At 38.7% G+C, this 13,944-nt stretch overlaps 1 long non-coding RNA gene across 2 annotated transcripts; it reads left to right on the top strand.

Moving 5' to 3' along the window:
- The first annotated feature begins 3,425 nt into the window (after positions 1 to 3,425).
- LOC125488641 lies at positions 3,426 to 5,201 on the top strand. 2 transcript variants are annotated; one of them, XR_007266373.1, is made up of 3 exons: positions 3,426 to 3,830; positions 4,947 to 5,023; positions 5,106 to 5,201. It is a non-coding gene; the product is annotated as an uncharacterized LOC125488641 (long non-coding RNA). The 2 variants fall into 2 exon arrangements; XR_007266372.1 differs by lacking the exon at positions 3,426 to 3,830 and having other exon boundaries at positions 4,729 to 5,023.
- The last annotated feature ends 8,743 nt before the right edge of the window (positions 5,202 to 13,944 follow it).

Raw genomic sequence — 13,944 nt, forward strand, 5'->3', positions numbered from 1 at the left:
TGTAAAAATAATAATTTATTGTAAAATTTAAACTCTAATACTCAATTCTCGTAAAAATCTATTACAAAATACTGAATTTAATTGCTTTTTCTCGTTTTATTTTGACCTATACGACTTTAATCACAATATATGCCATTAATTACAAGGAAATCTAATACCGGTATTAATACCGGGATCCCGGTATTGAGTTGCAATACCGGAACTCAATACCGGTATTGAAAATAGTTCCGGTATTGCATGCCCTAGCTGCGGTGGACACCTTACATGTGTGGTTACGGATCGTAACTGACGCGGTGTGATACGGATAATGGACACGGCTGGAGGCAACAATAGTAACAACGTCGTAAGATCTTCCGAGCCAAGGGCGGTTCTCACTGTATATCGTATTTCATATTTATTTATATTAATCAAGAGGCAGAATAATAGCTAGACTATTAATTAAAATTAATAGTAGTCATGTTTATTAACAAAAATAATATGTGGTGACCCCAAGATAGGCAAATCTTGTAATAAGTACGAGTATCGGACAGCTGATATGACTTAGGAGACATATTATATGTATACCTATTCATAATATTAACACCCAAAACCCGAGTACAAATTATCTGCCCGTCCGTCGATCGAACCCGGGACCTTCGACAAAGCAGTCAGGGTCACTATCCAGTAAACACTACACCATTCGGTCGTCAACAAATTCAATTCATCCTAACACAAACATAGGTAACTTTCCATATTCTGCCGTCATTTGTTATCGCTCAATCTCAGAATAATAACTTCCTTGCGCCTTAGAACTTGTATTCGATAAATAGACATTAGACATCTCTAGCGAGGAGTTTGCGAGCGCTGGCTGGATCACGCAGTATCAGGACTAGTTGTGTGGACTCCAAGGAGTTTCAGAACTTTGATCTAGTCGCTCCTTCTCGGAACATGTTGAGCGGAGTGAGCGAGATGGAGTGATCTTCTGCTGCTGTTCACTCGAACGAAGCTACGACGAGAGCTTTTAATCGCTAAAAAAATAACTCGTTCTCTTTAATAAAAAAGTCCCGTGACTTTTTTTTTCATGAATTTCCAAAACTCGTAGAACAAAAGTTGTTCTGAATGACTCCCTGAGTCACCCCCTTCCGGCTTAGTTTACATTTTTTGCAACACCCTGTACACCAAAAAAGCTCATACCATACACATTCACGTAGCGATTCATGTAGACTTTAAGTTATTAGTTAGAGACTTACCCCAATTTTCGGTTGCGGATTAAAATTCTTTCCCAATAAACTAAATGTTGCTCATAAACTCAAGCACCAAAGTAACTTTAGTTATCGAAAGTATAAATTTAATTTGAAGGGGAGAGATGATTGTTTTCCGTTAGAAAACGTTCAAACATCTGCTTCAGCCATTTCAGCGCGAACTCAGCTGCAAACATTATCGACTCAAATATTCTCTGTACTTTATTGAGTGGTTATATTATAGTGGATAGAGGTTGCCTAATAACTAACGTTTGACTTTGAGTTAATTATATTAAGAACGCATTTTCGTCAACGCCCGCAAAACTGAGAAATCTGTAGTTTTCGGGTGCAGTTTACGATTGAATCCGTTGAATTATGTCCACTAATTTACCTACAGATAGCCTAAGCCTTTGATACCCCATTTACACTCTCGCACGAGTGGCGAGGCGAGCGACAAGGCGAGGGGCGAGGCGCGAGTGTGAACAGACGCTCGTGGCTTGCCTACTCGCTCGCCTCGCCACTCGCGGCGCTCGCGTCCGGAGCGGTTTTTGGGGCACGAGTCAAAGGAGCTCGCGTCGAGCTCGCGTCGCACAAAGCGGGTGTTTACACTCTCGCGTCCGCTTCATTCTGGCTTCTACATCGTGCCGCGCAGGTTGTGTTCGTCGTCGTATAATTATAACGTAGTGTTTTTTCCTCAGTTGTATAATGGATTGGTCGCAAGACGAAACATTCAATTTCATATAAGTAAATATTTCAATAAAATAATAATAATAAAAAAACACTAAAACGTAAGAAATAAAAGCAGTACTTACCTGCTTAGATATATTAGTACTGTCACATAGAATAGGTCTAAACCATGTCTAAACCTTAAATTATTTCTTACGTTTTAGTGGTTTTTTGAAGTCGTTTTTTTATCATTATTTTATTGTATTACTTATTTATACTTAGTTTATTTGCAATAATTGACAATCAAAATTAAGAAGCAAATGATACCTATAAGTCCTACTAGTCAGTAGTAAACACGAAGTAGTTGCTATATACCTACCGTTGAGGAGTTCCCTTGACTACCTTCCGTTTCCATCATCAGATCAGCTCAAGGTCACCATCATATTTTTTTAATGTTAAAAATATAGGTAATTACCTATGTACTTTCTAAAATTCATTAACTACAATCGGTTAATAGGTACCCAAAATGGAAATTCATAGCCTGTTTTTAACCCTTGCAGGTGGAATCAAAATTTGAAAAAAATGGGACCACATGGGATCTCAACCCAATACATAGAAAAAACCGGCCAAGTGCGAGTCGGGCTCGCGCACAAAGGGTTCCGTAGCAGCAAATATAATAAACTTTAAATCAACCTATCTCAAAAACTATAAGAGATACTTTGATCAAACCAAAAATCGTTGAAAGAGTTAATTAGCATGCATCACCTCTATTTTTTTTAGAATTTTATACCCCGTAGTTATAAAAATAGAGGGGGGGGGACATACTTTTTACGACTTTGAGAGCTGATATCTCAAAAACCGTTCACTTTAAGAAAAATGTTTTTTAGAAAACTTTATATCATTTTAAAAGACCTTTCCATTGATACCCCACACGGGTATGTACATCGAAAAAAAAAATTTCATCCCTCAGTTACATGTATGGGGGGCCCCACCCCCAATTCTTTTTTTTACTATTTAGTGTCATATTTTTGTAGCGGTTCATACAACACATATTCCCATCAAATTTCATCACTGTAGTACTTATAGTTTCCGAGTAAATCGGCTGTGACAGACGGACAGACGGACAGACGGACAGACGGACATGACGAAACTATAAGGGTTCCGTTTTTGCCATTTTGGCTACGGAACCCTAAAAAGAATTTTCAAAATCGGTCCATAAACGGCGAAGTAATCGGTGATCATACATCAATTCTTTATTGTTGCGGCTAAAACTTCGACGTCCTCCATCGTTGCTAGCTCAAAGACAACTGAACTCTGCACGAGAGTGTAAACACCCACTCGCGTCACACGCGAGTGGGTGTTTACATTCGCGCCTCCGCACGAGTGACGAGGCGAGCGAGGAGGCGAGGGCCGAGGCGAGAGTGTAAATGGGGTATCACTACTGGAAACTGCTTTTTTAATTGGAGAAATCACTGTTTTTTATACAGTAAAAGCAAATTTCCTTACCCTCCTCCCGTGAAAACAATGAAAACAGGGGGTATTTAGGTGCGCAAATCTCAGATATTATAAGATTTTAGTGTTTATAAAAAAATATGTTCTTATAATTGATATACTCTATTTTACGAAACGGGTTTCTATGGGTCCGAAATCCTATACAAAACTAAGAAAATAAATAAACTGTTCTCTTTAAAAAAAAACACGATTTTCGTGGTCTTCGTAATTCTTTAGCGGCAAGTAATAGGGTTTATTTTTCAACTGTCTTATCCCGTACTGTTACAATGAATTTTCAAAAAACAAATCAGTCTGCGCCACGGCGCCTTTGTGGGTGGGTGGACCTGTGTCGGTTTTTCTCCGCCGCTCAAAGTGAAAACATCGCTGTACAGATACGAATAGTTATTTCCTTGCTCTTGAGACTTGAATCTTCATTGATTACGAAAAATATAAGTACCTACCTATTTCTGTAATTTTTTTACCCGACTCGATATTGTTGTGTATTTTTATTTTACTGACCAGATGATGGATTTCGGAGACTGCTACTGGAACTCATAGGCGGGTAGACGTAGATATGTCGTGTTTGGGCTCGTAGTGTTTCTTGTGATGAGTACTTCCCACCGGACTGACTGAACTGACCTGATGATGAACTCCGGAGACTGCTACTGGAACTCATAGGCGGGTAGACGTAGATATGTCGTGTTTGGGCTCGTAGTGTTTCTTGTGATGAGTACTTCCCACCGGACTGACTGAACTGACCTGATGATGAACTCCGGAGACTGCTACTGGAACTCATAGGCGGGTAGACGTAGATATGTCGTGTTTGGGCTCGTAGTGTTTCTTGTGATGAGTACTTCCCACCGGACTGACTGAACTGACCTGATGATGAACTCCGGAGACTGCTACTGGAACTCATAGGTGGGTAGACGTAGATATGTCGTGTTTGGGCTCGTAGTGTTTCTTGTGATGAGTACTTCCCACCGGACTGACTGAACTGACCTGATGATGAACTCCGGAGACTGCTACTGGAACTCATAGGCGGGTAGACGTAGATATGTCGTGTTTGGGCTCGTAGTGTTTCTTGTGATGAGTAGGTACTTTCCACCGGACTGACTGAACTGACCTGATGATGAACTCCGGAGACTGCTACTGGAACTCATAGGCGGGTAGACGTAGATATGTCGTGTTTGGGCTCGTAGTGTTTCTTGTGATGAGTACTTCCCACCGGACTGACTGAACTGACCTGATGATGAACTCCGGAGACTGCTACTGGAACTCATAGGCGGGTAGACGTAGATATGTCGTGTTTGGGCTCGTAGTGTTTCTTGTGATGAGTACTTCCCACCGGACTGACTGAACTGACCTGATGATGAACTCCGGAGACTGCTACTGGAACTCATAGGCGGGTAGACGTAGATATGTCGTGTTTGGGCTCGTAGTGTTTCTTGTGATGAGTACTTCCCACCGGACTGACTGAAGTGACATGATGATGGACTTCGGAGACTGCTACTAGCTGGAACCCTTCTTGCTTTTTGACATTTTCTTTACTAATATTTTTTTTTGTTTAAGATGGGACGGTATAAGAAGTTTGGAGTAACTCGAAAAATGATTAATGCAAATAGACGTAATGCGCAAATACGTAGAACGTACGTGTCGATTCACTAGTATACCACATAGGCATATTTACTTGTATTTATATCAAAACTAATAGTCATTTTCATGTTTCAGGGTCATAATCGCGAGTAACCAAAAAAACACCCAGTCTGATGAAATAGATATTCAGGAACAACTTTGTTTATCTGGAGACACTAACGTATATTACTATTTTTTAATTAAAATACCTACTTACCAACGTTTTAATATTTTCTTTTAATATGTTCTTAGCTATTGCCATCATTGAGATCCAGTCGCCATGTTCCTGCTCCTCATCAGACCCTCACCAGACCGCACCTGAAACCAGCACCCTGAGACTAAATGAATGAGCCCAATCTCGATGTTCCTACCTATTGCCGTCATTGAGATCCAGTCGCCATGTTCCTGCTCCTCATCAGACCCTCACCAGACCACACCTGAAACCAGCACCCTGAGACTAAATGAATGAGCCCAATCTCGATGTTCTTAGCTATTGCCATCATTGAGATCCAGTCGCCATGTTCCTGCTCCTCATCAGACCCTCACCAGACCGCACCTGAAACCAGCACCCTGAGACTAAATGAATCAGCCCAATCTCGATGTTCCTACATATTGCCATCATTGAGATCCAGTCACCATGTTCCTGCTCCTCATCAGACCCTCACCAGACCGCACCTGAAACCAGCACCCTGAGACTAAATGAACGAGCCCAATCTCGATGTTCCTACCTATTGCCATTATTGAGATCCAGTCGCCATGTTCCTGCTCCTCATCAGACCCTCACCAGACCGCACCTGAAAGCAGCACCCTGAGACTAAATGAATGAGCCCAATCTCGATGTTCTTAGCTATTGCCATCATTGAGATCCAGTCGCCATGTTCCTGCTCCTCATCAGACCCTCACCAGACCGCACCTGAAACCAGCACCCTGAGACTAAATGAATGAGCCCAATCTCGATGTTCCTACCTATTGCCGTCATTGAGATCCAGTCGCCATGTTCCTGCTCCTCATCAGACCCTCACCAGACCGCACCTGAAACCAGCACCCTGAGACTAAATGAACGAGCCCAATCTCGATGTTCCTAGCTATTGCCATCATTGAGATCCAGTCGCCATGTTCCTGCTCCTCATCAGACCCTCACCAGACCGCACCTGAAACCAGCACCCTGAGACTAAATGAATGAGCCCAATCTCGATGTTCTTAGCTATGCCATCATTGAGATCCAGTCGCCATGTTCCTGCTCCTCATCAGACCCTCACCAGACCGCACCTGAAACCAGCACCCTGAGACTAAATGAATGAGCCCAATCTCGATGTTCCTACCTATTGCCGTCATTGAGATCCAGTCGCCATATTCCTGCTCCTCATCAGACCCTCACCAGACCGCACCTGAAACCAGCACCCTGAGACTAAATGAATGAGCCCAATCTCGATGTTCTTAGCTATTGCCATCATTGAGATCCAGTCGCCATGTTCCTGCTTCTCATCAGACCCTCGAGAGACAAGAACCTTTTGATTATAGATTGTAGTTTACGAAAATATAACCAAATACTAAAATGATCAAGTTATTTTAGTATACTCATTTCACGATTTGCATAATGCCACTGTGTGTGTGAGAGCCGTGCGTATGTAGTAGTACGACTCAATACCTAAAATCGAAGAGAAGATTTTTGAAAACGCGTCCTTAAATACAATACATAAATTTGTCCCAATTGTTATTTTGTCCATATTTCCGGGACACGTATTTCATAATATGAACCAGAAATAATAATTATTATAACAGTACCTACTACATTATACGAGTACCAATTTTTACAGCAGATATTAATAATAATAATCTTTATTTTCAGAAGATGTGTACATTCGTACAATAATCTTAAAGCAAGAACGTAAGTACATAATTATTCTTATGAATTATGTTGCTATACTTTTAGTTGTGTTGAGTTGTGTCTTCACTCATTAGTCAAATTGTCCACCTAAAGTGTCCTGAGGAAATAGGTACTTTCATCAGTCTAAAAACTGTAGTTCAAGCGAAAACTAGTAGATTACCTCTTTGTGGCTTAAACATCTAATTTTGTTCGAAACTGGCGCTCAACTATTAGAAACTTGTCGACTACACATTAATTATCCGTAGCCCGGTCTTGTTGAGCCAGGGGGTTTACTCTATATTACGAAAAACTAAGTTTCAGTTAGCTGCTGAGCGAGCCACGACTCGGTCTCATTGTATTAAGAGGATCCCTAAAGCTAAAATGCTAAAGTCGGCTTGATATACTTGATTAGATTGGAAAAACGGTGGCTTCTATCACATTGATAAAAATATATATTGTAGCAGAGGGTATACTGAACATGTTAGTTGCTTATAAATTGGTGCAGGATTATAATAAGTATGTTAAAAAAAATTGCAAACACACCATGTCTTTTGCCATTTTTCGACTTATTATGAAAAAACCCTCGAAATCAGAGGGCCCATTTTCATGGAATCTTATATGTATGTGTAGGTAATTAAATTCTTAACAAAGTTACCTTAAAGAGTTGGATTTAATGGACCAGAAGTCAACTTTTTTTGCAAAAAACTAATAAATTCCGGTTTAAAAATGATGACACCGTGACAGATTTCAGATTTCTTCAGTCGTCGCCCTCAGTCTGGCGAAAGACAGTCTGGAAAAAAATAAGTATGGAACGCGTACGAAAAATAATGGCGAGCACCGCTCACAGAGTACTTTTTACGCTATCATAGACATTTTTGGCTTTTGTCATCTGTCAGTGTCAGTACTGTCAGTCAGTCAATCGTTTAGTTTGAAAAATAATTTTAAATCATAAATAAATTAAGATTTAACAGTTATTTATATATTATTATTACTGTGGATAAGTGCAGTGTTTGTGTGGAGGTACCTAACTATTAGTGTTGCTTGACATTATTGATAATAATTATGTTTTATAAAACTTGTGAAATATGTGGTTTAAGAGCCGCTAGCCGGTCGTATAGATGGCCAAAAGAGAATTTTCATGGCCAAATTTCCACTGGATGAGGAAAGGTAAGCTACAATTAAAGGCTAAAGCATAGGATTTAGATTATTTATATGTATAAAAAAGTTAAAGTCTAATAAAATAACTGGAGGGTCAGCACAACCAACAATAGTGCATGAATGTTTTTTTTATCGATATCGATATTTTTATTTATCATTAGTACGCACAGCTCATCAATCAGAACAACTTTTGTCTACTAGTTTTGGAAATTAGCGAAAATCAAATTCGGATCTCCATACAAAAATTACCAGTGACTTTTATTATACCTACTTAAATAATATTTAATTGTTTAATAATAATTATAAAAATGTTGTTTGCAGATGTAAACAGTGGGTTAAGATGACCGGTAAGGAGGATCTGGTTTATGTGCCTATTGAAAAGCTACATCAACTTAAACGAATTTGTGGCAATCATTTTCTACCACAACATTTTAAGACACTTTATTTTATAATAAATAAATATAATTATATTTTTCCACTTTTATTTTATTTCAACATTATATCATAGCAGAGAGTTTATTTTATGGATTATATTTTTGTGTTCAAATAGGAACATAACATAACGTTGAACCGAGACTTAACGTTGGTGTCATTGTGTAACACTGAAATCCTATTGTGTAAAACTGAAATTAAAGTAATACATACACTCGCACTTTTTTTTTTACTAGTTATCGATAAAAAATATCCATAAGAAGCACATCACTATTTCAGCGGGGCTATGTTGGCAGTTTTGTACGTCATAATTTTTGTTTTGTTGGTACCCTCTGTTAGTACGCGTGAATAAAAAAAAATAATACAAGTATTTTTTTCTTTTTTTTCCCTTGTACTCCCATCTCTTAAAACGTAGTGTTCTTTTCTCTATGGTCGCCCTGGTGGCGGCCTGTTAGGAGCGATACCCACGCCATTTTATTTTTTATCAAATATTTCACAAAAACTGATTAAATCAACAAATTATGACTACAAGTATTATAATACATATGCATTTGCTATGGAAAGTTAATTTTCTAATCATTTTAGATGCAGAAAAGCCGAAAATTCTTAGAAAACATTTCGCCTTTTCGATTTGTTTACATTTTTTACTATAGAGTTACAGATGCATAGATAAAGGTAAACATTGCACATAATGACACTTATTAGATTCTCCGAATAAGAACTATACGGTCAATGCAGTATGCCAAAGCGCGAGCCTGTTTATATTCTGAGGGGTAATTTATTTTATTTTAACGGTTGTGTATGGTAGGTAAGCTACACAATATACAGGGTGTTGAAAAGTAAGTTCATAATTTGTTTTATTTGAAACCAAAAACCGTAGTTAATTAAAAATATATATCTTTTAAGATGTGGTAGTCTGTAGGTACACTACAGGTTGTTAAAAATAAGTAAGTATTTTAAAAAATTGGAGATCTAAAATTTTCATAATTTTTTAAATCTATTTAACAAGCTTTGCAAAAAAGCGGTTAAGTGCGACTGTATCTCGCCATGAAAAAAATGAAATGTTTACTGTAGCTATGAATTTTATGCGTTACAAGTGGAATAAAATACCGCATAATATTATGTACAACTATGTAAGAGTATTATATAACTATGTCTTGTATAACTATGTATTTAAAAAAAAACTCATAAGAAAATATTAAATAAACAGGTTTTTTAACCCCTGAAGGAAATAGAGGGGTGTTATAAGTTTAAAGTAAGGGCTGTTTTTTTTTTAAATAAGGGTGATAGGTAATGTATATTTTTAATGATTTTTTCAAATAGATAAATGTTATACCATTTTTAAATTGCCATAAAATTACCTATAGTTATAGAAAAGGGCAGGGCTACCAGTGCCCATTCGCCACTGCGACCTAAAAGATCTATAAATTATGACTCCCCATGCCGAGTCTCACTCTACAGGCCCAGGTCTTTTATAAACCTGATATTACCTATACAGGATGTTGCAAAAAGGGTATACTGTGCCGAAAGGGTTTGACTCAGGGGTTATTCTGAACAACTTTTGTTCTCCAAGTTTTGGAAATTCTCGAAAAATAAATTCGGTCTCTATAGTAAAAAGTCACGTGATCGAATAAGTTTCTATGTAAAAGGTTTTGTTACGTGAATTTTCAAAATTGTAGAAGAAAAGTGGATCAGAATGGCACCTAAATCCACTTTTGGCTAAGCTTTATACCCTTTTTTCAATACCTTGTATAAAATATCGTCAGCGTCACCTTAGATCGTAATCATCGTAACTCCTCGTGACCAAATTTTAGAGGAGACAAAAATACTGTTTTATTTGTAGTTCTAGTTGGCATACTACCCACCTAAAGTTTTTTTTAACTAGCCTAAAAATGATTTGTTTAGACAGTCTATCTTCCTGTTCAACCGCAGCCTGAGTGCCAGTGACTCAATGACTGAAAGGAGGCCATTAGTGCTCCTAAATAAATAAAGCAGGCCTGTAGATTATCTTTCAGTGTACCGACACATCTGATTGCTGTAAGAGCCTGATAAGCTCTTCGAACGAGTCATACCTCTGTGGTGGTACGGTTTCGACCTTTCGGACAGTCAGTTTGGCATCCGAAATGCGGATTCGAATAGTGGGTACAATACTTTGCGTTCGTTCACTGTCGGAGCAGGATAAGAACCACGGGCGAGTTGTTGCGCTGGCTGTTTGCTTAAAAATAGTAACCGCGTTCAACTCTATCCCCTAGAGGGCGAACCTTTAGGGCGGCTCTTGTATACCATCACTTGTCTTCTTATCTGCAGAAAATTGACAGAGGTCATATGTGTCTAACAAGTACATTAAGGATGCGAAAAGAGAGGGTTTGTTTTCACAGAAGAAGTTCAGTTGCGGAGTTCCACAGCGGTAGGTCTTGGACCCCTCTGCTGTGGAACTTGGCATACAACGCGGTCCTGCAAATCAAGCTCGCAAACGGCGTTAGCACAGTGCATTTTTCTAATGTCACACAGGTCGTGAGGTTGGCTGAGAGCCTCCTTCGGGGATGACATCCCAATGATTCATTACGAAAAAATTGCTGCAGCTGTGCTCGCCATGCAGTGCATGGGCTACTTCCGAATCTGGGGGGCTGTTGCAAAGGAGTCCGTTGCCTCTATACGGTACGGGTTCCGTGCGATCTATGATCCTTCCGGGAGCACCTGTCTAGTCAAGTCGAAGAGAATGGCTCGTATTCGACGCAACCTGCAGTACTGGTGGGATTGGTTGGAGGACAGGACAGCAGGAAGCTGCAGCAGCCGTCATGCTGTGATTCGACGCATAGATGCAAAAAAAGTTGAAAGTAACTTCATGTTAATAAAATATTAGATCTTAATTTAACAACATAACATTGCAAAAAAAAATTAACATTGTTGAGTATGTTATTGTAATTTACTAAAGTAGTAATAAAAACAAAGGCTTATTGCATAGTTTTCGTTCACGTTCGCCTACATCGCACGTTGTATATGAGAATAAAGGGTAATTACTAAGTTTTCTTGTTTAAAAATCACGGTTTGGGGTTTAGAGGAAAACAAATGGTAAAATGCGGAATACAGTTTTTTTTCGAATAAAGAGGAAAACATGTGAATTCAAAAAACGTTTCTATTGACACCAAAGAGTACTTTTCGCCGAGAAAAGTGGAGTTACAATGTTTGCGATCTAAAGTGATGATAGAACTAGAACTTATTTTTTCAGTTCACCTGCTGTTGAGTGAAATCGTAATTAGGTAAATGACTCCTTGACATGAAAATAACCTTTTGTTTTTAATACAGTAATTGTAGGTGTACTTACAGTGAGCAAAAGAGCGCAGCAAGGTGTAAATTTTTTGGTTTTTAAGAAACAAAAATATTATTTCTATCATATCCCAAATACACATAAGTACTTTAAAAAAAAACACACACACACTCACGCCTTGTACTAATGTACTCCCTTGCGGGGGTACTTACATGTTATTATTTTTCTGGTGACCTCCCCATATCCCTTTGCCAGCTACGTAACCTTTTGTGACACCCTGTATATGCAGAGTTCTGCAAACTACTGTTCTGCTTTTGAAACACCAAAAAAAACAGGTCGTCTAACTAAAAGGTCACGTGACCAAAAAAAAATTATATGAAGAAGCGTTTTTTTCACGAATATAAAAAATTACGTAGGATAAAAGTTTTTCAGAGTGACGCCTGAGTAACGCCCTTTCGGCTAACTATACTTTTTTTATTTACTATTCTTATACCTCACACGGGGGCAGAGTTTAATACAACACCCTGAACTATTAAACTCTGATAATATTTTCGCGATTTTTTTACATTCTGATTTCATTTCCTGGCTTAGAAATAACATCAATAACATGCTGCACACGTAGGTTTCGGCATAGTATTAAACCCTTTTTGCAACAACCTGTATGAATATCGGCACGGGTACGACTTTATATATAATTAATTATTAAATATTAAAAATACTTTCAAATAAAAATAAATATTTTCGTATCACAAAACAATATTACTTACTTAGTATATTTTTAACAAAGTGGCATGTCTTCACTTTTATGTTTTCGAGTACTATGTTAAAATTTCATGTCATTGTCCGTAGAACGCCCCGCATACCTCAACCCCCCCTCACTAGATTTGACAGATTCTGATTTTCTTCCAGCTTTAGTGACAGCCTTAAACGTGCCGATTACATGGTAGCGTAATTCGTTCGTTTTTTAGACGACCGAATGGCGTTGTGGTTATTGACCCTGACTACTGAGCCGAAGGTCCCGGGTTCGATTCCCGGCTGGGGCAGATATTTGTTTAAAGGCAAATATTTGTACTCGGGTCTTGGGTGTTGATATTTATATTTAGTATCTATCTATCTATGTATTTGTGTAGATATATCAGCTGTCCGACACCCATAACACAGGTTCTGCCTAGCTTGGGGTCGGATGGCCGTGTGTGAGATGTCCCCACATATTTATTTATTTTCATCAGTATAGAGTAACCCATCCAGTAAGGTTAGTTCGGTAAATATCGGGCCGGAACAAGTCTTCTTATACCAGAATAGCTTTACCGTGAAGCTGAACAAATACTTGTTTATAAATGTATGCGTAGGTAGAGTTTAGGAAATTTCCAGAAAAAGATGGATGTAGTACACCTACATCTTGAATTGAATCTTCGACAAACGAACCTTTGAGAGTATCATTGATTCATCGTACCCTTATTAAGCTGTAGGTGTAACTGTATTCATTACGCATTACCTAACGTAGGTAATAGTGTATTCCTTTCTAAGTTTTCATTTCCCTTTTCAAAATTATTTTGTGCTCACAAAACACCTCAACAGATTTTTGTTGCACGCTATAACTTTGGGGGGCCATTATTGGCCTTATGTTTTCTCTTTTTAACCGAATTCAAAAAAAGGAAGAGATTCGTCGGGATCTGTTTATTTTATATATCTAATCATCATTAAACGAAATAGATAACCATCCTGAAATTACTCATGAAAAATTTACACTCCCAGACGAGCAACATAAAATTAATTAAGCAAGCAGTCTACCAGCCTTGGCAGTAAAAGTAAAATCTGAAACCCCATTTTCCCTCTACCTTGAGTCTTTTTAGAGTCTAAAAAATCCCTCCACAGTCCACATGTTTGATCTCGCTTAGAGCCGCTCGGCTCGCTTATTCTGAGCGCCCGGGGCTCGGAATATAATAATAGTGGTGCGCGCTCTGTCATCTGGCAACATTGTGAGCCTCAGGATGCTCATTAGATCGTGCCGCGGGGCCGCGCGCCGCAGACTGGGGGTGCGGTGGCGGCGCTCCGACAGGCTGGCATTCTGGAAACTGATTTGAGAATTAGGGCCAATTTCTAATCCGTAGTTAGCCATTGATCAAAAATATCCATTCGTTAAAAGTGTTAGGACCAACAAAATTCGTACGCAGCTGTCCTTCTTGATACGTGATTTGATGACTTGACTA

The sequence above is a fragment of the Plutella xylostella genome, chromosome 6, assembly GCF_932276165.1.
Source record: "Plutella xylostella chromosome 6, ilPluXylo3.1, whole genome shotgun sequence".
Taxonomy (NCBI): Eukaryota; Metazoa; Arthropoda; class Insecta; order Lepidoptera; family Plutellidae; genus Plutella; species Plutella xylostella.